The sequence below is a fragment of the Pongo pygmaeus genome, chromosome 1 (genome assembly GCF_028885625.2).
Source record: "Pongo pygmaeus isolate AG05252 chromosome 1, NHGRI_mPonPyg2-v2.0_pri, whole genome shotgun sequence".
NCBI classification, from domain to species: domain Eukaryota; kingdom Metazoa; phylum Chordata; class Mammalia; order Primates; family Hominidae; genus Pongo; species Pongo pygmaeus.
Window position 1 is genome coordinate 46,791,401 of NC_072373.2, and position 23,882 is coordinate 46,815,282.

The 23,882-nt window shown below is 50.8% G+C and overlaps 1 protein-coding gene across 2 annotated transcripts in view; it reads left to right on the forward strand.

Moving 5' to 3' along the window:
- Nucleotides 1-369: 369 nt before the first annotated feature.
- The window catches only part of SYT2 (synaptotagmin 2), a 119,293-nt gene continuing 95,780 nt past the window's right edge, over nt 370-23,882 (forward strand). Inside the window, exon 1 of one of the 2 annotated variants that reach the window (XM_063647201.1) lies at nt 370-591. The gene's annotated coding sequence lies outside the window, so the exon portion shown is untranslated. The remainder of the gene's footprint in view (nt 592-23,882) is intronic. The other variant, XM_054462280.1, reaches the window with a different exon arrangement.

The window sequence follows — 23,882 nt, forward strand, 5'->3', positions numbered from 1 at the left end:
GAGGCCAGGGGTTCAGGAATCCCAAAATGGCCATGGGGAGGGTGGCTCCTGAGCCCAATAATTTAGCCTTGAGCTGCAGTGGGTTCGGGAAGTTGGAGAGAAGGAGCTGGCTAGAAAGGAGACCGGCCCTGTGAGGTGGGGAAGATAGAGCCCCTTTCCCGTCCGCCTTCCTGCTGGGGAAGCCCCCTCCTTGACCTTGAGCAGGAGGCGGGGGCGCCGAGCGCCTGGGGGGCTGCGCAGAAAGGACCCGTCCCGGGGGGCAGGCCCGCCCTCCGCCTCCTCCAGGCCTCCTCCGCCTCGGTCCCCGCCCTCCCGCGCCGCTTGGTCTCCTCCCCTCACTGCAGCGCTCGCCGCGCGCGCCCATCGATCAGGCCCCCTCCCTCTGCCGCCTCGGCGCAGACTGCTAAGCTCAGCAAGTCTTGCGGCAAAGGCACTTCGGAGCCGAGTTGGGGCAGCGGTGGAGCGGGGACTTCGCGCCCCAGGAGAACGGGCGCCCCTGCGAAACCGTCGCCAGCCCCGCGTCCTTGCCGTCCGACGCCCCCTCACATTGGCGACCCCGGATCTCTCCTGCCTCCTTCGGGTCGCTCTCCGGTAAGTCCATATCCCCGCCGGTGGGGGCACGGACCTCCCTCTCCAAAGTTTCTCCTTTCCTGCTACTAAGTCGAGGGGCCACGGGGTGGTCTGGCTCCCGAGAGCTGAGTAGGGTTAGGTTGGCCAAGGGGGCCGGGAGTCCGCACCGTCCTTTGGGGCAGTTTGGAAGCGTCCGGATGGAAGGTTCGTCTCGGGGAGCCGGACCCGAGGGGCGAGGAGCCGGCTCCTCTGAGGGACTGGGGCTGGGCTGGGGGCAGATTTCCTCCCGCGGTCTCCCCGCGAGTTGCTGCAGAGAGGGGCGGGCCACGTGTCCCCTGCACCGGCCGGCTCTGCGCCCCCGTCCCTCTCTCCTTTCCCTGGGACGCCCCCACTCGCGTCTAGCCCAGCCCCCGCCAGCCCCAGCGGTCTCCAAGGAAGGTTCTTTTGCCCCAGTCTCAAGCTTCGGGGACCCCTGGCACCGCCGTCGTGGGAAGTGGGGCAGGGGAGTGGGGTCTGTGCGTTGGGAGCCGGAGACCCTGGGTCAGGGAGAGGTTGGGGAGACAGACTGCAGGGGCCATCTGGAAGCAACGGGCACGAGGAGCTGGGGCAGGGGCCCAAGAAGGGGCTGGAGGCGCCCCTCCCCTCTCTCCAAATCTCATGACTCAGCACGACCTAGGACGCCCCGTCCCTGCTTCAGCTCTGTCCCCAGGGCTAGGCTCGCAGCCTGGCGGGTGCTGACAGCCCGACTCTCTTTTCTGGACTCTTCCATGTACCTTTCCCATTTGGGATGCCCCCTTCCCCTGCCTATGTTCCTTCCCCCACCTCTGGGGCACAGGGCTTTTATTTTTCAACTAGAAAGAGGAGCTTTATCGTTTCACATCCCACTAAGCCAGGCCCCCTCATCCTGTCTCCTCCTCCCTTTTCATCCCCCCATTCCACAGGTGCCTCCAGGACACCCCCAGCCCATGGCTGGTGGGGTCTCTCCTGGCAGGGCAGTGTCCTCCCCTATCCCTGGCTGAGGTGGCAGAGTAGGTGCTCTCCCCACAGCAGAAGGGAGTGCAAGGACAGAGGAGGTGCTGGCCCAGGAGGGGCCACTGCAGTGGGGAGGGAAGGGCAGAGGCCCCGTGGGCAGGTAGTCCAGGTTGGATTGGCTTATGAGGAGGAGGAAGTCCTTAGGATCTGGGGGCGCCCAGGAAGCCAGAAAGGTGAACTGGGGTCTGACCTGGAAAGCAAAAGGGTGCCCTTCTCCCTCCCCTACTGCTGCTGCCCTGCGGGGCCTCTCCCAGGTGAAATAAATTGTCCTCCATCCAATCTATCCGGCTCCCCATAACCTGGCACTTCATTACAGGGGGTGACAGTGAGAAGCAGGGAAGCCCTTAATCCTTTCAACCATCTCTCCCTAGTTAAGACTAAGTCCAGCTTTGGGGCTTCTAGAAACATCTCTGTGACCAGCAGAGGTGCTGAAAAAAGCCATGCCCAGTGCCCCTAAGGTGGGCCCGAGTGGCAAGTGGGAGGGGGCAGGGTGGCTCTGATGCAGTGGGACGTGCCTGGCATCCTGGTCCTGTGGAATGAGAGCGGTGGCCTTGGCAGGCACTGCAAGCTGCAGCGTGTGTCAGGGCCCTGGGGTTGAGTCAGCGTCAGGGGTCCACGCCAGGCACACTGCAGCCTAGGGAGTCCAGCTCCAACCCATCTCCTCCCATGCCCCTGGAAAATAGCCAGTGCCCGCTGAACCACCTTTCCCTCAGGGTGGCTGCCTCTGCTCTGCTTGGCTGCCAGGCAGATCCCTGGCTTCACCCTCTAGGACTCCCCCCAGAGGCTTGGCTTTTTCTGGAGACCTCTTGGGCTTAATCCTTACCTTCTCCCCTCCTTGTCTCGCCAAAGGAGGAGGAGAGGGAGGCAGAGGAAAGTTTCTAGGTTATAGCCTCACATAGACCTGGCCCACCGTCCCCTGGAGGAAGAGAGACCAGACCACTCTCCTGGGAGTCTGCTTTGTTCTGCAGTCCAGGAGCTTGTGTCCAGGGAACTTGGGTTTTCTTTTGGGGGAAGGGGGTGATTATGCAAGAACATTTCTCTTTCAGCTTTGGGGTCTGACATCCACAGAACAGGACCAGGGGAAGCAAAAAGCGTTGGTGTTCGTAAACATTGACTTTTCGCCTAGAGAAGCTTGCAACTGGCTTCAATTTAGGACTGAAGCTGGTTTCACCTGGGCAAAGCATGTACCTTGCTGAAGACCTCGCAGGGCCGGGGAGAGCCTTTCTGGAGCTGGGTCTGGGCTCACCTGCCCTCACATTGCAGCTGGAGCTCATTCTATTCCTTCTACCCTTAGGCAGCTTCCAGGCAGGTGTGGCAGGGCTGTCTATGATACTGCAGAGGCCTGGGGGTGGGCTTTGGAGGTGGCTGGAGAAGCCTCTTCCCTTCCCTTCTCAAGCCCTGGGGACCAGGCTACCCCAGTGTTCCCCAGCCCCTAGGCAAGCCTGACCTCTAAGTCATTCTTTCTGCTTCCATCTGAACATTGTCCTATCTCAATGGGGTCTCCTTTTTCTTCCCCACCAGGCCTGTGCCGCCCTCTCAGGGGAGAGTAGATAGAGGGGCAGCGAGTGCAGTGGAAGCAGGGGGACAGAAGGCAGTGAGGACAGAGTGAGAGGAGGTTGGGGTTCATTTGGCTGGAAGAATGACCATCGTTCCCTTCCCTGGACAGAAACATCCTCGTGGATGAATTAAGGCTGCAGATGAGTAGAAACACTACTTCACCTGGCTTTGGGATTTGCTCTGTGGACTTCCCAATCTAGGCAGGTCCTAGCTGAAGCCAGAGTATCCCCACCCCTGAAGGTCCAGGGTGGTGGGGATACTCTTTAAGAACTGGAACAGCAAGCCAGAGGGAGTAATGGGGGCAGGGTCACTCAGTGCAGTGGTTAAATACGAAGCACCAAAGAATAGAGGCCAGGAGCTAGACAGCCCTGGGTTCAAATCCCAGGGCTGCTAAGTACAAAGTCTGATATTTGCAACAAGTATTTTATTAGTGAGTACTTACCATGTGCCACTGTTGTAGTCTCTCTGGGTGGGGAGGTGAGCACAGTGGCAGGCCCTACACGTTACTGAGCTACTCAGCATCCGTTCTGCATTCATTCCACTATTGCATTTTGAGAATCTATGCTAGGCAATGGAGGTTCAGGTGGGAACAAAACAGACCTGTTTCCTGCTCTTGTGGCATTTACAATCTAGTGAATATCACACAATTAGATAATTACATAAAGAATTCATCATGACTGTACCAAGAGTTATGAAGGTATGTGGGATGCTTCGAGAGCATGTAACAGGATGATCTGACAATGTCTGCACAGTTTTCTCTATAGAACAGAGGTAATAATGCTTAACTCTCAGGGTAGTTTATTGTAGAACTGATAACTATTCGTGTTATTTTAGAAGTAGCCCCTGGCCCACCAGACGGATGCAGTTCTAAATTCCCTACGTGAATAATCCATCCATAGGCAACAAGTTGATTCTTCATCTTCCACTCGTCAGAGAAGCCAGGCCAGAGAAGCTGGGATTCAGCTATGGCTTCTCCTGGGCTCCAGAAGCCTGTGATAAATAATATAGTTTCATTGGAGAAACATCAAGTCAGAGATTTTTTTCTAAGTGGCAGTATAGTGACTATAGCCAGATTGCTGGGGTTCATCCTGGTTCTGCCACTTGCTGTGATTTTGGGCAAGTCAATCACACTCTGTTTTTTAGTCTTGCCATCTGTAGAATGGAGCTAAAATTTGTAACTATGACGTAGGTTGTTCTTAGTGAGGATGAAATGGGTTAATTCCTGTAAAACATGTAGAACAGTGCCTGGCACGGGAGGATTAAGTGCTTTCCATCCTTGGGTGGCCTGTGTGCTCCTTTTCCTGCCCACACACAGAACACTGTCTTGGGTTCTCCAGCTGGAAGGAGCACTGTCCACCTTTGATATTCTTAAAACTCAAGGGAAGGGGTTACTCTCACTGTCTTGGTGGTCAATCCCGCGTTTCATCCCCCTCACTCGAAGACAGTTCTTTATGCCTAATGAGTCTTTTCTTGCCAAAGCTTGATTTCTGGGAAGGATTTGTCCCAGCAATCCTTCATTTTCATCTCTAGAACTGACAGTTCAAGGAAGTAGCCAGAGTGATGGGTAAATTTGGATCCAGGCCCAGAGGGACCTGACAGTCACTGTGAGCCTGGAGGCCAGGGGAACATCTAGCTGCAAGCCCCCTCCCCTAAAGAGGCTGGGTCTAAAATTAAACATCCAGAAGGACTCCGCGGGCCAGGTGCAGTGGCTCACGCCTGTAATCCCAGCGCTTTGGGAGGCTGAGGTGGGAGGATCGCTTGAGCCCGGGAATTCCAGAGCAGGCTGGGCAACATATGGAGACCCTGTCTCTACAAAAAATTTAAAAATTAGCTGGGCATGGTGGCACACCAGGTTAAGCAGGAGGATCGCCTGAGCCCAGGAGGTCGAGACTGCAGTGAGCAATGGTCATGCCACTTCACTTCAGCCTGGAAGACAGTGAGATCCGGTCTCCAAAAAAAAAAAAAAAAAAAAAAAAAAAGGACTCCCAAATCCAAGACAAGCAGTAGATATTGTAGAAGCTTCCTCCCTGGATCATTTTCTAATGAGGATAAAGTCCCTGCTGGCTGAGTGCCAGGGAGAAGGTTAGATTCTGAAAACCCCTCACACTTAGGGAAGTAGGATGTGAGTAGCTGGGTCCATTAAAATGGCCAAGCAGCCTCCAAATCTGAAAGAAGGGGGGGTTACCTGCTGCTGTAAAGTCAGGAGAGGCCCTTCTTTGGCCACTTTGGCCAGGGACCTCAGGATTTCAGCTTTTGCTGTCAGTAACACTAAGTATCAGGCAGGGCTCCTCCCTGCCGCACTCCCTGTGCCTCCCGCTCACCTGCTCCGGGATAGACCGGCTCGCAAGGGCGGTCAAGCTCTCATCACTGCAGTCCTCGGCTACGCCATTGCTGTCCCCACTTTACAATGAAGGGACAAAGGCCCAGAGAAGTTGTGTGGTTGTTCAAAATCCCCAGATCATAGGCGCTTTGCAGGGGCCTCCCAGGCCACAGCAGCTGAGTGGTCAGAACCCTTCCTCCTCTCCTCGCCCCTTCTCACCAGCTCTACCTATGGCAAATGGAGTCCGAGAATACAGGTGCGGGTCCTTGGGATGAGGCCACTCACGCGTTGAGTAGAAGCAGGAGGCTGGGTGATTGAAATCAGGCAGCAGCCTTTTCAAAAATTAGGCAGTGATTCCTTGGAGGAATTGAATCAGCTCTCCCTCCCTGGTATTGGGTTTCCTTGGGCTCTCCATAAGGGCTCTGGCACCTCCTTCAGGAACACCTGCTCTGAAACAAGGAGGGAGGCCCCGGGGTGGGCAGTCTTGAGTGCATCATGGGACACCCTGCTGAATCCAGACCTGCTCCAGCCTCAGCAGCCCTATCTGTGATGGCATGCTGATGTCATCAGCACCAAAAGCCCTTGCAGGTTTCAACTCGGCAATTAAATGGCTCCTCTGAAGCCCAGCAGCTGTGTGTGTGTGCATGTGTGTGTATTCAGGGTCCTAGGGGTAGGCTGGGGAGGAGGGCTTCTTGCAAAGGCAGGGAGAATAGGAGTTAGTTGGTGTGTGACTGCGTCTCTCCTTTGGAGACTCCAGACCTGAGAAGTCAGATCCCTATGGGACTCACAGCCTAAAAGTCAACCCTTGCGTGCAGGTGTAGCCAGAGTCTAAACTCAGCCTGAGCCAGAGCACCCCATTCCTTCCTTATTTCCTACTTTCCTCCCCGCTTTTCCTCCACGTTCCACTCCAATGCACTAAGCACCTACTGTGTAAAAGCCACCTGGGATGTAAAGGGGAACTCAAAATAACCGTGTCTGCTCTATCAGCCTGGGTGCTCCCCAAGGCCAGGGCATGTGGTTCCTCCTCCTCTCCTAGGTTCCCCCAGCCCCCAAAGTAGAGTTCTGAAGCTGGGAGCATTGGTGGTGGCTGGTACAGAGTGACAGGGCTCCCAGATACTCTCCAACCCCAGGATAGTCGCCTGTCAACACAAGTCTTTCCTCAATTACAAAGCTTGCTTCACTTCCTCCCTTCCCCTGCAGAGAAACTAGAAGCCCAAGGGCCTCATCACTGGACAGTCTGGGACCAGGAGAGGACAGCAGCTAGGTGGGGAGTCAGGAAAGCTCCCTCGAGGCATTTGTCAGGTGCCTCTCAGTAAGGCAGGGAGTCCTCAGACCATGGAGAACTCTGGCAGGACTTACCATAATTGGGTTGATACGGTGGCTCTGGAATTTAGTAATTAGGGAATATTGCAATTAGAGACGGAATTTACCCATTACTATTCCATGCATCTTAATACAGGGTGTAAGTGGTTGTAACTGTGAGCTTGGCACTAGGCATATGGGAAAATAGAAGTGAATGGAGAAATGGGATGAGGGAGGGAGGGGATGGGAGGAGCTTAACCCTTTCCATACCTAAGTAGACTGAAGGAACAGCCTAGGGGTGATGCAGGGTTAGGGCGAGCCCAGCAGCCCACTGTATTTGTAAGAGGTGACCGAGGCAGAAATCACAGGCTCCCTCTGGACCTTCTGCTGCTTTAGCTCAGGTGGGATCAGATGCAGGGCTTGGCAGGGGCTAGCAGAGTGGTGATGGAGGCCAAGAGGGTGAGGCTGCAGGGGAGAAGGGCTCTTCTCCCAGTTTCCTGCTCAGCTGTGGAGAAACAAAAGAGTTGTAACCACCTGCAGTAGTGTACATGTGAGAGACACGAGAGGGTACCTTGTACCTTCATCTCTCCCTCCCCACTTGTTCCTTCCCCCGCCCTTCTTTTTACTCCCTTCCTCACTCCTACTCTTAGCTCCATTTTCCTCTGAAGTCAAATGAGGCATTTGTGTTATTGCAGGGCTGAGCTGGGTAGGGCCATGTGTATGGGTGGAGGAGGGAGGGGAGCGGTGGCGGCGGGGTGGGGGGGGGCGGTAGCGTCAAAGGGGTGGTGCTCATTTTTTCCCTTCCAGACCAGGAATGCCTTCCCCAAGGTCAGCCAGTGCTCTGAGCTCCAAAGACCTTCCCAGAGAACCTCTGCTCCCTAAGGGCTGGGTGGTTTGAGAGAAATCTCTTTTCCTCACCATTGCTTCCAGTCTGAACTAATGGTCCAGATGTGTTGGGCGTGTCCTTCCTCTTCTACACAGTGACTCAGGAAGCAGTTTTTACGCTATTTGTAGAAAGGAAGCATTTTCTGGAGTGGGGCCTCCCCTGCTTCCGCTACACCTTAACTCCCTAGATTAGAGGAGAGCTGTGAGGCCGCAAGGAAGGGGGCCTGGAGAGGGGCTTGGGCTGAGGGTGGTAGAGGTCTCTGAGGACGCTCCTTGTCTTCTGCCTCCTGTGTTTGGAGAAAAGCCCATTTAACAAATGCACAGGTCTTTACCTCTATCCCTCTTGGGGCTGTCTGGCCTCCCATTTTCATTGTCTGCCATGGATCTTTCATTGTACCAACTCAGATGGACCAAGTGACGGCCCGGTCATAGGGCCTGAGATGGGATGTCGGGAGACGGGATGGAGGCCTGCAAGCAGGAGGAGAGGGGATCACCCAGGCAACACTCTAGAAGTGCAGGAAGGATGAACACGAACCTATTGGTTAAGTGCTGTCGGGTCTTGGAGGGAAGCAGACCTAGGACTGAAATCCATCCTCACCACTAGGAGCCAAGAAGAGTTACAGGTAAACCCCAGGAAACTCAAGGGTGGCTGTGGCTAGGATCAGTGTTAGCGGGAAGCATGGAGCTAATTGGCTGTGGGAGGGCTCCCTCTCCCAGTTTGACTCTCCCAAGAAGGCATCACTTTAATAAGGCTGCCCTGGTTCCAAATCAATCCTGACATTGCAGGAAGCGAAGGGGGAAGCACAGCTGAGAAATTGGATTAGCTCTTTGATGCTGGGAACTGTGCTGGCTGCTGCTGCTGCTGCTGCAGGAGGCAGGGAAGCATCAAGAACTGAGCCTGCCATTGGCAAGCCAGCCCCAGATGTCTGAGGCTTCCCAGGGAGGTGTGTCCACCCCCATCAGGTCTCCTACTGGTAGAGGGTGGCAGGGGTGCCCTGGGGCAGACAGTAACAGAAGCCCAGGTCCTCACCACTGCAAAGCTGGAGGTGTCTTCGTGCCTCCCCTGGAGTAGATCATGAGCCCCAAAGACCTCAGGAGGTGAGGCAATGGGGAAGGGGCAGAGGAGACGCCCCCTCAGCATGTTCTGTAGGGCATAACCGAAGCAGCGTGTGTGTGGCTGGGAGTCAGATGGCCTAGGTTCAAACCAAGACTGCCACTTCCTGCTTGTGTGTCCCTGGGCAAGTTACTTAAACTTTCTGAACTTCAGGGTCCTCATCTGAAAATGGAGAGAGTAACATGCAGGGAACAGGCCCTTGTGAAGTTTACCTTATAGCAGTAATCAAGATGTGGGCCACAGGTCCCTGGGAGTCCCTAAGAATTTTCAGGGGGGTCCATAAGGTCAAAGCGGTTTTCATGATGGCAATAAAGTTATTTGCCATTCCCATGCTTGACATTGATGGTGCTAAAGTAGTGGTGGGTGAAGCTGCTGGCCCCTTAACGTGAATCAAGGTAATAGTATCACACTGCACCCATCTTTGTGTTCTTCCACACCACACACCCGCTAAGCAAAGTAATTGGTAAATAACGAAATGTCAGTTTCACTTAAGAATGTCTTCTTTTCATGAAGCAGCAAAGATTATAATTATATTGAACCTTGATTCTGGAGTGCACATCTTTTTAATATTCTCTGTGATGGAATGAGAAGTGTACATAAAGCACTTCTGCTTCTTACAGAACTATTACACAATAATTTCTCAAATAAGTGAACAGTGCCCATCACCTGTGCATCTGTTTGAGTTGCAGGCTGAACTAGCCATTTTTCCATGGGATACCATTTTATCTGAAAGAACAACCGACAAACTCCAGTTATTCAGACTTGGGTGTTGAACAGGCATTTTTGCAAAAATGAATGAAGTGAGCTTGTCACTTCCAGAAAAACAACTGGCAGTATTTGTGGCCAATGATAAAATTTAAGCTTTCAAGCAAAAATTAGAATTTTGGAAAACTCACACATATTACTATGAAAAGGACTTTTGTGATAAGATCAGTGGGAATATTAATAGATATGATTTGTTAATATTGTTTAATGAAATTCATCAATATTTGAAAGATCTTCACAATTGAGCAAGCCAATATCTTCCAAATGGTAAATGAATGATGTCACAAAATCATGCACAGAGGCAAACACGCATTCCAAGTGCAAGGTTTCAGATTCCCCGGTGCAGCCAGTCTTTAAGAAGCTACCACTTGGGGAGTAGTGATGTCATATCAAAGAAAAATATCCACAATGATCTGAAAAGGCTTTATTAAATACCCCTCTCCTTTCCAGTTACATATCTGAGTGAGGTTGGATTTTGTTTCATCTTTCAATCAAAGTAATGTATTGCAGACAGACCGAACACCGAAGTTGATAGAAGACTCTAGCTACCTTCTAGTAAACCACACATTAAAGAGATTTGCAATGATGTGAAACAAGGCCTCCTTCTTACTAGATATTTTACTAGAGAAAACGTCTACTATATTTTTTTTGGTGTTGGAAAATGTAGTTACTTCTTATTAAATATGTTGTATTAACAGGTAATGAGTTACTATTGTATTTTGAGCTAATTTAGAAATTTCTCAGTTTTAATTTTGAATATGGTAACTATGGATGGATCTAACTTACATAAGAAAACACTCTTGGAGGGTCCTCAATAAATGGGTCTTAGAACCAAATGGTTTGAGAACCGCTGTCCTAGGTGAAGCCCAGCCCAGAGCCGGGCACACAGCGAATGCTTGGTAAGGACCGCATGCTCCCCCATAGTGCCGGGCTTCGTGTCACAGGGCAGAACCTGGGGGCATTCTCTGTATCTCAGAAGTCCAGGGTCAGCCTGGTAGCCTTGCTGGGCAGGCTGCATGGAACAGAAAGTTCCAGAGCTGCACAGGGTGGAGGGAGCCCAGGGAGCACCTAGCCCCTGGCTTCCAGGTGGCCTCTGGGGATAAGGCTCCCTCCAGGGCTGCCTGGACGGGGGAGCTTTTCTTGGAGTTGGGAGGGAGGGGTGTCTAGGGAGAGTCCCCCTTGACTGCCCCAACACCTGCCTTCACCAGAGCAACCCTGCGTTTATCTGCCTTGCATATTGAGGTTCTTATACTGGAATTCTCTTAAGCTTCTGTTTAAAGGAAGGGGTTTGAGGCTTCCCAAAGATTTCAAAACTTTGTAGTCCAGCTCTTTATTTTAAAGACAAGGCCTAGAGAGGGAATGTGACTTCTCAAATAATACATGGCAAGCAATCAGCTCTACAGTGATCAAGGCAAAACCGACATACGAGACTGTGCTGGATGGAGCCTCTCAGCTGGTAGAGCCCAGTGCCTGTGTGGCAGGAACTCAGCAAATATTCATACACTGGATAAAAAAGCTTCCTGTATATTCTCTCGTTTTTTCTTTATAACAAGCCTGAGCTTTATTGAAGTATAATTTATAGTCATAATATTCACCTGGTTTAAGTGTACAATTCAGTGATTTTTAGTAAATTTACAACATTATACAGCTATCACTACAATCCAGTTTTAGAGTACATGATCTATTACCCCGCTATTTACAGAGAAAAATAGTCAGTCCCAGAAAGGTAAATAAATGTCCTCAAGGTGACACTGCTATTGGGTGGCAGAGTAACATCCAGATTCAAGTTTGTCTGTCCCAGTGCCGCACCCTGCTCATGCTGCACACTGCAGAGAAGGGAATCAGGTGGTCCACTGTTCGGGGACCGTGGACAAATGCCCCGCCATAGGCTGGTGTTTGTGGGACTCTCTCTAGAGCTGGTTGTGCCAGTCCAATCTGGGCACTGGAGGCTGGGTGCAGTGGCTCACACCTGTAATCCCAGCACTCTGAGAGGCCAAGGCAGGAGGATCACTTGAGCCCAGGAGTTCCAGACCAGTCTGGGCAACATAGCGAGACCCCATCTCTACAAATAATAAAAAAAATTAGCTGGATGTGGTGGCATGCTTGTAGTCCCAGCTACATGGGAGGCTGAGGTGAGAGGATCTCTTGAGCCCAGGAAGTTGAGGCTGCAGTGAGCCAAGATCATACCACTGCACTGCACTCCAGCCTGGGCAACAGAGCAAGACCCTGTGTCTCAAAAAAAAAAAAAAAAAAAGACAATTTGGTTACTGGTTCTATCCACACAGCTCTGGATGCAGAGTAAACCTGGATCCCAGCCCCCTCAGAACTTAAATCCTCCACAGATGGGGGACCTGAAGTACTTCCATTGGCCTGTCTTTCATAGGGAACCTAAAGCTCCTCATTGAGCAGGCCCTCTAAGAGTTGCCTGCTGGAAAGTACAATCTCTAGGAAGTAAAATCAGTCCTTAACCCTGGTGACCCCTAACAGTGAGGAAGTTCTTCCTTGTGTCTAGCCACATTCTTCTTGCTGCACTGAGTGCCTATTTCCTATTCCTATCCACCCTTCCTGTTCTGCCTGGTGAGTCTGGGGGTCGGTGTACATAGTTCAGAGGCCACAGAGAAAAGCTGAGAGCTGGATGGAGAGTTTGGACTGTCTGCCTAGACAACTGCCTGCTGTAGTTACCATTTAGCACCCCGACCTCCAAGGATGACTGCTCTTTTCACAGGAAGGCCAGGCAGTCTTCATGTCCCTTCTGTGGCTTGTGGCTCTGGCACTGAGAGAATGTGGTCAGTTCTTCCTGAGAGGATGAGTGGAGTGGAGGGCGGGGCGGCTCTGCAGGATGGTGGAGGAGCCACCTTCAGACGAGGTCATATGTCTACCCAGGCATACCTGGCATAACGGGGAGCACATGTCTCTCTGCTCTTCAGCGGGCACAGGGCTGGGTAATTGATTGCCCTGGCACGTGGCTCCTTCTCTAGACTGTACTGCTGTCTAGGCGCCTCTCTGTAGGGGCTGCTTCTAGCGCCCATTTTAGACCAGGCATGGGGAAAGACCTAGACATGGTAAAAGATGAAAGGGAGGGTATTCCCTGTGGTGAGAGGGGTCACTTGAGCAGAGTGAACTTTCCTTGGGGGGGTGGTGAGACCCTGGATGCTGCCCTGTGGAGGTCATCCAGCTAACGCAGGAACCGGGTCCCTGATCCTTAACCCTCCTCGCATCCCCTGCTGTGTTTTCTTTCCCTCTGGCTCCTCCTGTCCATACCAAGGAACTGTGTTGCAGACAGACCTTGGGCCTGGCAGCTATCAGCAAGGAAGAAATCAATAGTGAATGTGGGAGTGCTTGGAGGCAGACTGGAGCAGTCTTCCTAGGGTAGGGTTTTCTTTTTATAAATTTAACATTTTATTTTTCCAGCTCTATTGAGGTGTAATTGACAAATACAAATGGTATATATTCAAGATGCACAATGTAATGATCTTATATGGTGATTATTACAATCACCATACCTTATATGGTGATTATTACAATCAAATTAATCAGCACACATAGTTGCTGTGTGTGTGTCTGTGTGTGTCAGTGGTGAGGACACCTAAAGCAGGTCGAGACCCCTGGGACCCTGAGTCCTGGGATACAAGGCTCTGGCTCTTTTCCTCTCCCAAATAAACTAGACAGATTCCTCAAACAGCCCCTTCTGGGTCTTGGCCATTGCCCTACTTTCAGAGAGCATTTCCTTCTTGCGTGAGGTTCACAGCAAGTCAGGACATTAAGCTCAGAGTAGGGAAGACTCACAACTTTACACAAGTTCATGCACCGATGCCAACAGGCCACACACATGGCTCTTGGCAGGTTGCCCATGGGCAGAGGTGCCTCCCTCTCACATTCCTTGGAAAGTGAGGATGAAATTGAATCTGAGGCCTTATCTCCAGCTGGAAGGAGACTGCTCGGGTGATGCTGGCCCCCTCTTCTGGTCCACACGCCACTTCCCGGCTGGGCTCAGGACTGCTCCATGTGGGATCCTAGGCTGGGTTCTGGCTTGGTGCCTTGTAGTTATGTGGTTTTCTTGCAGACTTTGGACCTGTGGCTTCCCCAACCGTTGCTGCCTTTCCAGACCCTGTGGCAGCTGCCATCTGCCATTAGGAGCTAATGCTGTCAGTGAAGCTTGCTCAGCTGCGGCCATTAGTGGAACACTTTCTGGAGGCAGCATTGAGAGGGGCTGTTGTCCTCAGAAATGGGGGCTTGGTGGGAAGGTGAATGAGACCATGTGTCTGGGACCAAAGTTTGGGACTTAGGTCACTGTCCTAATGACAGAGGTGGTGGGGGAAAGGTGATGGGGAAGAAAGGTATGGATGAAAGCAGGTAGACTCATCAAATCCTTGCACCAACGTGAAGAGCTCACCTGATCCCCCTGCTTCAAATACATCCCATAGTGCTAAGATGCCTTTTTTGTGTCCAAAGTTATGTAGAGAAGGAAAATTTGTGACATTACCTCTACTCCCTCCTCAGTGTTGGGGCCAGGACTAGAAGCTGGGACCCCTGGCCTTGCAGCTTTTCATCTGTGTGATGCTGGTCAGGCTCCCAAGTGACTCAGGCCACACTTCCCTAGGCTCCCACTCAGTCATTCATTCATTTATCCAAGGAACACATTCGTGGAGCAAGCTCTCTGTGCAACTGTGATGAAGACAGAACAGACAGTTCCTGCCCTCGTTCCTCTTACAGGCAGAGGGAAGCAAGACATTAAACAAAATAATCACATGATTGTTTATTTAATTACAATTATTTAATTACAATTATGATCATTGGGATGAAGTAAAAAGTGCTTAATGCTCTGAGGGTTTATAATGGGGGCTTAGCAGGGTGGGGAACATGATGGGTGCATGGCCACCATAGTCATCCTAGGTCTTTTCATGGGATGTCAGGTCCACTCTCTGGCACTGCCAGGGGTGTATGCACCTAGTACATATGTTACACCACCCCTGGAAAGGTCAATAGGAAGAGTTCTGAGCTGGGAGGCACGATTTGGGTTGTAAAGGGGACTGAAATTTCTGGCTCTGCCTCTGGTTCCCCAGGTGACCATGAACTTGTCACTTTCTCTCTTTTCTGTGTTCCGTCCTTTGTAAAATGAGGAGATTTGACTAGAAAAATCCCTGAAGTCCCTTCCCAGAGTCTCAGAAAAACATTAGACGTTTCCAAAGGCAAACTATAGTTTTTCCATTGGAGACTGAGAAAGGAATTTAGAAACAGGGCTGAAAAGACCACAAACTCCAGAGAGCAGGAGGGAGGAGGAGAAGAACAAGCCCAGAGTCAGGGGACCGTGGTATCACAAATGGAGGAGTGCACATGGCAGATGCATCCCCAGGGTGTCTGGACTCAGGGATGGAGACATGGCAGGAGAAGGCTGCTGTCATTGCACTGAAGGTGCAGCTAGAGCAATGGTTGGGAACTGCAACGAGAAGAGTTCAGATTAGATATTAGGCAGCGCTTTCTTGCTTATAGCACTAAGACAACTGGCAGGTGATTAAAGAGGTGTAAGGGAGAGTGTCATATAAATGTTTCAGAAAAGCAGAGAAAGAGCCTTTCAGAGGGAGATGTTTTGCATGCAGGCAGGGCGATAGATGACCTTACAAGTTCTCTTCCTCAGACAAGTCCATGAATCTCTTCTCCTCACGTTGCCACTGATGTCAGTGCTGTCTGGATGTCTGTGAGAGGAAGATGTCAGGTCCCTTTGGAAATGAATTTTTGACCATAAACTATCCCCAATTCACATCTCTCAATGACACATGTGGCTAACTGTGCAGTTGTCACACTCAATCAAATCGAGTTCAATTACACCCTTGCTCTCTTGTCCTGCTGTAATATAAATATGGCTCTGAGAAGTGTATTAGTTGCTGACAGTGTGGGAGCTGGGGAGGCTGGGTTTGGAGGCTAAGGGAGGCCAAGGAGTTTCATGTTTCAGACCTAGAAACAAGGGCTGGAGATGGGTTCCTTGAGGTTGTGGGATTGGGCTGCCGTGAAGCCTTTTCTTCAGGAGGCCCTGAGGCAGTTTTATCTCTAGATCAAGGTGATGGGTCAGATGCCCTCCCAAGGGTCCTTTGTGTCCTTGGACTTTTTGTTGTTGTTACCAGTGGTCACAGGTTCTCCCTGTGTGTGTGAGCAGGGGTGTATTGCATTAATGCTTGTGTCTGTCTGCAGATTACAAAAGGTCCAATGACAGCTTGCTTTCCACTTCTACTGAGGAAGGTGCTCTACACCTTCAAAAAATGGTTCATAAGGTCACAAAGGCATGGGATTAACCTATAACATGAAGGATTTTAGGTAGATATAAGGAGGAATTTTCAAACACTAAATATGGTTAGATATTGTAACAAAAGACCAAGCAGGGGGCGAGACCTCCCTCAAAGAGAAGAGTGGTCTGGGATAGGATAGACATTGAGAAAAGATAAATTGACCATCATGATTCCTCCCAGCCAAGGGTTTATATGAGTGTGGGTATAGACATGTTGGAGAGAGGAATGTATGCGCAGTTGTCAACCAGTTAACTTATATAAATATATTAAAGTGTCAGGGGGGAAGAGAAGGAGGAGGAGGAAAGGAGAGGAGAGGGGTAGAGGGAGGAATAAGAAGGGGAAGAAGAGGAAAAAGAGGAAGAAAGAGAAGAAGGAAGAGGAGAAGGAGGAGGGAAAGGATGAGGAGGTGGTGGTAGTGAATAATGCTGGACATAATAGGGCTTAGCAGGGCGGAACCCCTTCCTTTATCAGTGCCATAATGTTATTGCTGGAGTCAGGGATGGTGTGTGGCTGTGTGTGTGTGTGTGTAAATTCAGCCTCAGGAGACTTCAGTTATGATAGTCAAGCCTGCAATAGGGCAGGCAGGTGCCCCTCGCCACGTGGGCAGGCTGCCCACTTAAATTCAGGATTCTGTGCATCGCCTACTAAAACAGCCTCTTTGTATGTGGTCTGTTTGCACATGCTGAACATTTGCCCTGCCAGCAAGCCACAGTCATCCACCCTCAATATTGAAGGGAGAAAGAAGAGTCCAAGCCTTGTGAAGAATGCAGCTTCTAGATTCTTTCAGCAGGAATGCCAGTCTGGGGCTCAGGATAGACTCAGCTCCTTTTTTCTAACACAAATCTGATACCATTACTCATGTATCCCAGGGGCATCTAAGGATTTATGCTAGAAAATGCATGAAACTCTGATATGGCTTGGATGTTCATCCCCTCCAAATCACTTGTTGAAATGTGATCCTCAGTGTTGGAAGTGGGGCCGGGTGGGAGGTGTTTGGGTAATGGGGTCAGATCCCTCATGAATGGCTTGGTGTCCTCCTCGTGGTAATGAGTGAGTTCTTGCTCTGAGTTCATGAGAGATCTGGATGTTTAAAAGTGTGTGGCACCACGCCCCACCTTGCTCTGGCTCTTGCCATGCGATGTGCCTGCTTGCCCTTCCACCTTCCACCATGATTGTCGGCTTTCTGAAGTCCTCCCAGAAGCAGATGCTGGTGCAATGCTTCCTATACAGCCTGAAGCACCATGAGCCAATTAAACATCTTTTAAAAATATAACTTACCAGCCTCAGGTATTTCTTTGTAGCAATGCAAAAATGGATTAATACAATCTCACCAACAAGAGGAGGAATGGACAGTGCATCTTTTTTTTTGATACTGTCCCAAACTTGACTCCAGGGACCCACAGGAGGGTCACAGTCATGATCCTGGACTTTGGAGGTATGACCTTGAAAGATCTTTATTCCAAACCTCCAGCCTCTTGGCAGGACCTATCTAAATCACCCCAAATCCTGTTACATATGCTCCAAAATTTTCTTGCCCTTCCTGTGGCTTTCTTCTTAGAAAGTTTCCCCTTTGGCTGTTGTTTCAGTCATCAGTATAAGTCATGCTGTTTTCTCATACTCAGCTTCTCTGAAAGGACTTGTATCTCAGTATTGTAGGGTCAGGTGGTCATGCCCAGATGCAGCCAATGAGTAGAAATGAGAGGTTTGGACTGTGCACGGTACCCTTCCCCGTGGTCTTGAAGGGTATCTGTCTTGAAACACGGTCTGCCTATTTATCTCTTTGGAATTGGTCTCTGCCATCTTCATTTAAATGACCTCTTGGATTGTGTCATCAATTTGCCCCCTGAATCCTCCGTAGCACCCTTGCAATTCTGGAAACCCCAATGGTATTTAGAAATGCAAGCCATGGTTTCTCCAGATGGGGAGGTTCAGCACCATGGACAGAGCTCAGTGCTGCCCTCCTCTGCTCACAGACAGCAGGGTCAAAAGCTGAGTCCTCGGGTGATGGATGCATCAATGTCTCTGTAATCACCACTGAAGAACTTATTCATGTAACCAAACACCATCTGTTCCCCCAAAACCTATTGAAATTTTTAAAAAATTTTAAGCTGAGTCCTATTAACTTCCTCCCCCTCCTTCTCCTGTCCTTATTAACCTCCTCTTTCTTTTTCAATAATATTTTTAAAACTTTTTTTGTAGAGATAAAGTCTCACTATGTTGCCCAGGCTGGTCTTGAACTCCTGGGCTCAAGCCATCTTCCCACCTCGGTCTCCCAAAGTGCTGGGATTACAGGTGTGAGCCACTGCCCCCAGCCCTAACTTTCCAATTTTGGAGGTAGAAGCTGGCTGAGGAGAAAACTAGTGTTGTATAACATTGTTTCTGCCCTTTACTGACTGTAACATCTTAGCCAAGCCACCTCCTCTCCATGGGCCCCACTTTTTCATCTGTAAAATGAGGAGGATGAGCTCCAAGCTCAATCACACTCTGAGCCTGAGTATCCATGATTGCCTTTTCCAGAAAGTCTTTAAAAGTAATCTCAACATGCAAGGCCTGAGTTAGAGTGGGGCCAGTTTAACCTGTACGTGATAGAAAGCCATGACCTCAGGTCCTGCAATCTGGCAATGTTCTCCCAAAGTCAGCGCCTTGCATCTTTCTCCAGCTTGTTGAAATGTTTAGAGCAGGGGAATCTTCCCTGTAATATTTATTATCCCAGATACCTCATTGCCCGCCCCACCCATAGGAAAAATGCAGCCTTTCTTGGTGGGCTAGGTAGGTTTTTGTGGCAGGTAGTGGGCATGTGAGCTTAGCTGGGGATAGAGCCTCCAAATGAGGCTGGAGTTGAGTACGCACGCCTGGAGGGGAGCAAGCTACATAGGGGTTAGAGGGGAGAGCCAAGGCTTCTCTGTGTCAGGTCAGAGAAGGGTACCAGATCTGGGCTCTCCCTCCCTCCCTCTGTCGCAGTGACACCACTTCAGTAGGAGAGCTGGGCTGCAGTGGGAGCAGCCTGCAGTGGGAGGAGGCATGGCTGGATAGAGTGGTGTGGAGCCAGATGTGAGTGGAGTGCTGGGCAGAGACTGGCAGCTCACCAGAGCTATGAGGGCTGGGGGTGCTTGATGGTGGGAAAGAATAGAGTGCCAGACGGTAGCTGTGTCCTTGTGTGCCTGTAGCAGGGCTGCACCACATTTCTGGCCTCTTGATTCATCTGAATAGGGTCATCCTCTGCTTACAGGCTCCAGGAAACCTGCAGGGAGGAGGGAACTCTCCTCTTTTCTCCAGCTCCTTTTCTTCCCACCCTCTCCCATCTCTCTCTCTCTCTCTCTCTCTCCCTCCCTCTCCCTCTCCCCGCCCCTCGCTCCCTCCCCCTCTCCCCCTCTCCTTCTCCCCCTCTCCCCCTCTCCCTCTCTCCCTCCCTCCCTCCCTTTTTGAGACAGGGTCTTGCTCTATTGCTCAGGCTGGAGTACAGTGGCATGATTTCAGCTCACTGCAACCTCAACCTCCAGGGCTCAAGTGATCCTCCTGCCTCAGCCTCCCAAGTAGCTGGAACTGCAGGTGCACACCACTGCACGTGGCTAATTTTTAAAATGTTTTATAGAGACAGGATCTCACTGTGTTGCCCAGGTCTGGTCTTAAACTCCTGGGCTCAAGCAATCCTCCTGCTTTGGCATCCCAAAGTGCTGGGATTACAGGTGTGAGCCACCATGCCTGGCCAATCTACATGTCTTCACCATGCCTCTCACCAATTGAGAATTCAAGCCCTCCTTGTTTTCTGGCCCAGGGCACTTAGCCTGGAGCAGAAGGTGTAACTGTCATCCCTTTGGTCATGGGAAAGCTAGCTCAGGCTCTGATACTGAGTGGGATCACTTGGAACCCTCCACAACCTGCCAAACACAAAAGGGGAAATTTCAGGCAATATTTAGGTTACCTCCTATCTCCCCTTTCGGAAAGAAGCTCCTGCCAAGTGACCATTTCTTGAGGGGTGGAGGGGTCCGGACGAAGTGGAGGCAGACTCTTGCTTAGCAGAGAAGACTGTTGTGTGCATGTGTGAGTAGGGCGAGAACTGGAGGCTTAAACCTCGAATACCAGGAGTATCCGTTGGTCAAATCTGGACCTGAAAAGCATTGCCCAGATACGGGAGCAGTTCCAGGGCACAAGACCCTGGAACTTAGTCTTACTGCAGTGAGCCCAAGGCTTTGGGTCTTAGAGAGGATCTTATCTTCTACTAGGTCAAGGAAGCACAAGTTACACAGAGACTATTAGAATTGTTTTCCTTCACTCTTAGGAAGACAATTCTAATAGAGCAAGAACTTAGTCTGTTTTAATTGTAAATCCAGTGCCTTATTCAGTGCCTAGCACTTGGAAGATACTCAGTAAATACTTGTCGAATGAATATTGAAGAATTAGAACCGTCCAGAGACTCAGTGGCTTGCCGCAGGAGATATGACCGCCTTGAGCATGTCTCAGCAGAGGCCAGGGACCATTAAACTGTTAGATTATTGGAGGGACTCATGCAGCACTGATGGCTTGGGCTTGAGGCCCTTTTCCCTTTGGCTCTGAGAATCCATGTATCTGTGACCTCTTTTGAAGAAAGGAGACCTCTAGAATGGCACTGGAGCAGGTGGGTGTCTTTCTCAGGAACATGCAGCCCATTACTTTTTGCCCAGCCACCTCTGCTACATCAACCTGCTGCCACGCATGCTTATCAAACTTGATAAAGAGAGCATGTCTATTTCTCTTTTCTTGGAAATCTTCATTGTGAGGTTCCTGTGTCCCAGGCTCAGCTTGGCCTGTGACTTGCTGGCCATCTGTTCAGTGGGGCGGTATCCATCTGATGACTGCATACACTTTTCAGAGGTGGGCGCTCAGTAGGACCCTGGGTGGGTGGGGTGTAGGAGAGATTGTTGGTTGCCTTCATGGGGAGTGGAGGCAGAGTGGGTGTAGGTCTCAGCTCCAGCTGTTCCCTTGCTGTGTCCCCAGCTCTGGCCCTGACAGAGATGAATAATTGATGGTGACTAATGGATCATTGCTCCTGTATGAAATATTCAGCAGGGACTGTGGCAGGTTTGTGTAATCAGATGTTTCATGCTGCCCTCCTGGTAGGTGTAGGACTCCTGGGTTTCCCTGACTCAGAGCTGTGGGGTGATAGGGGGGCACTTCCAGGGGAAGTAATTTACAGGGGAGGGGGAAAGGCCCTTAATTCTGGGACCTGACTTACCTACCTTGTGGGGGTGTCTACACTGCCCAACATTCACCATGTTGGGGAACTACCAGGAGGAATCACTAGTGGTAAAGGAGCAGCCTGCAGCCCTGGGATGTCTAAGAGGGTCAGGAGGATGCTGATGCTGGACAGAGAACGAGTTAAACCCTGCTCCCCCGCAGTGTTCCCTGCCCCCTGGACACTCAAAATAACTCTGTAGAACAGCCTTAGTATGCAGATGAGGAAGGGGTGCTCAGAGGGATTAAATGACTTTCCTGAGGTCACACAGCTAGTGAGTTGTGGAGCCGGACTCCTCCCACAAGGCCACTCCACAGAGCTGTTTGCCAAGATAGTCCCTTGGTCTCTTCTCCCCACTCCATGCTCACCTCATCCCCTCCTCACCTTCCCCACTGATTCTGTGGGAATTATGTTATTGGGATCCCAGGATAGAATTACAGCCACAAGCATCCATGTGCTTGAGAGAGCTGGCTGGTCCCTGATGGGGGATGGGTTATGGGAACATCTGTGTGTGTATGCACACATGTGCACACGTGTTTGTGTTGAGGGAGGATCTGAGGCTTATCATTGCACATGTGAGGTGGTGAGCTCAATATGTATGCTCAGGGGTATGTGCTAATCTCCTTCCCTTCCTTAGGGAGTAGGGGGCTAAGAGTGGTCCAGCCACACCAGCCCCTGCCTTTCCTGATCACAGCTCAGCAGGGAGGAGAGTGATCCCTTCCCTCATAGATCAGATCCAGTAATTCAGGGGTCTCAGGAGATTCAGTCTGGGGGCTGGTTCCACACAGGGGTTGAAAGTTCCTTCCCTTGCTGGGGCTGGTCCATTGGAACTGCTCTGTGAGCTGTTAACCTTCCATGGAGCTGCAGGCCACATCTAGAACACCATATCCTGACTCCCCATTTGGATCTTTCCCCCACCACACTGTCTTTGTGACTCCCATCACCATCCGAGGCTGGGTGAGGAGGCCACCCGGGGACATCTCTACTTTAAGAATGAAAACTCAACTCAGACCATGCTCGCCAGTTCTAAAAGACCCCATGGAAGGGCCAGTGCCCTCAACCATCCCTTTCGGCATTTCACAAGCTCCTTCCACCATCAGGAAGTTCTTCCTGCTCTCTAGTCAGAGACCTTCTTGCTGCAAACGAATATGTCCTCTTGTTCCTTGGGCTGCAGATCTCTCTCTTCAAGGTCTCATGTAACATTGCAGGAGTGGGTGATGGATGAGTAATGCTTGCTTAACAGAGAGGAAAATGCAATTCAGGATTTTGGGTTTAGAGCCAAATCCCTCTGTAGCTATCTCTCATCTCCAATTTGACACATTTCTCCACTTGATACCTGGTTGCTGTCCAGGGGACCGAATCGGAATATCCTTGTAGGGGGAACAGGGAGGACCTGCTGCTGTCCCCTGCCTTATGCAGTCCCAGCCAGTTCCAGACCCTCGACTGTGCCACCCATGGGGGCAGGACAGAGCATAATGACAGGGCCATCACTGCTAAGGAATGAATAAAAACCTTAGTGAGCTTTCCCCATATCCTCTCATTTCACACTTCTGGGCTGGAGGAGAAAGACCGAGCCACTATGGGAGGTCACATTAGCCCATTTTGCAGATGAGGAAGCTGAGACTCAGAGAGTAAAGGGGTGTGCCAGAGTTCACATTGCAGAGTAGAGTGTTACAGTATTTTGGGTCCTGTCCTGAAAGCTAGCCCATGGGTATTGGGGGGGGTGACAGTGACCAGAAAGCCAGGCTTTTGCTCACAAATGGGGTCTCTTCCTATGCTACAGGAGGGGCTGCGCTGACCAGATGGGCTGCAGCATGACACAGGCCCATGGTGTCATCCAGGGCACCGCCTCCATCCCGTTAATGTGTCCTCAGAGTTGTGATGACATTGTGAAAGGCATTTTTTTTCCCTTGCTTATTTCAGCTTCAGTTCAGTGTTAGGTACAAAGAACTTGGCAGATAGGAAGAGACAGGAGGAGAAAAAGGGTGGCTTTTATGTCGCAGATTCCCAAAGGGAGAAATTAACAGAGGATCTATTCTTAAACAAAAACAAGGCTTTTTTTTGCAGAATCCTTGATCCCCCCGGTCTGAGCCGCATATGCTGTTGGCTGCACCATTTATAAAGCTCTTTCTTTTTCTTTCTTTTCTTTCTTTTTTTTTTTTTTGAGAAGGAGTTTCACTCTTGTTGCCCAGGCTGGAGTACAATGGCGCAACCTCAGCTCATTGCAACCTCTGTATAAGGCTCTTTCTCCCTGGCATCTGGTCAAGGGGAGGCCCTCTTCCGCAGAGGTGCCTCTTCTGTTCGACAGACATGCAGTTGTCACGCTCAGCTGAAGGTCGACCACACACCCCACCCAGAGCTAGGTTCTGCGGGGAGGAAGAGAGTGGCCCCGTGGAGTCAAGGCTCTGCTCTGTCTCTGAGCAACATGATAGAGAGTGAGAGTAACTCATGTAGAGATGAAGAAAATGTCAGGAGAGAGCAGCACAAACCTGTCACAGGGATGGAGCACTTAGGGCCAGGTGGGGCCAGCTTACCCAAGATGGGCTTTTGGAGTTCAAGGGTGATGAGAAAACCAGGGGCTGGGTTGTAGCGGGAGGGGACTCAGAGGGGAGGGCATTTGAACTGGACACACACCTCAGTGGCGCCTGTGAGAATTCAGCCATTCATTTAGCAAACATTTGGTGGAGTACACACTGGGAGGGCAGGTGTTTTGCTAAGCCGTGGTGATATAAAGATGCTTAAGACACAGCCCTTTCCCTTCACAAACTCACAGTCCAAGCACGTCAACAGGTCATTTGAATACAGAAGGGTAAGTGAATATAGATTGTCAGGCTGCAGCTCAGC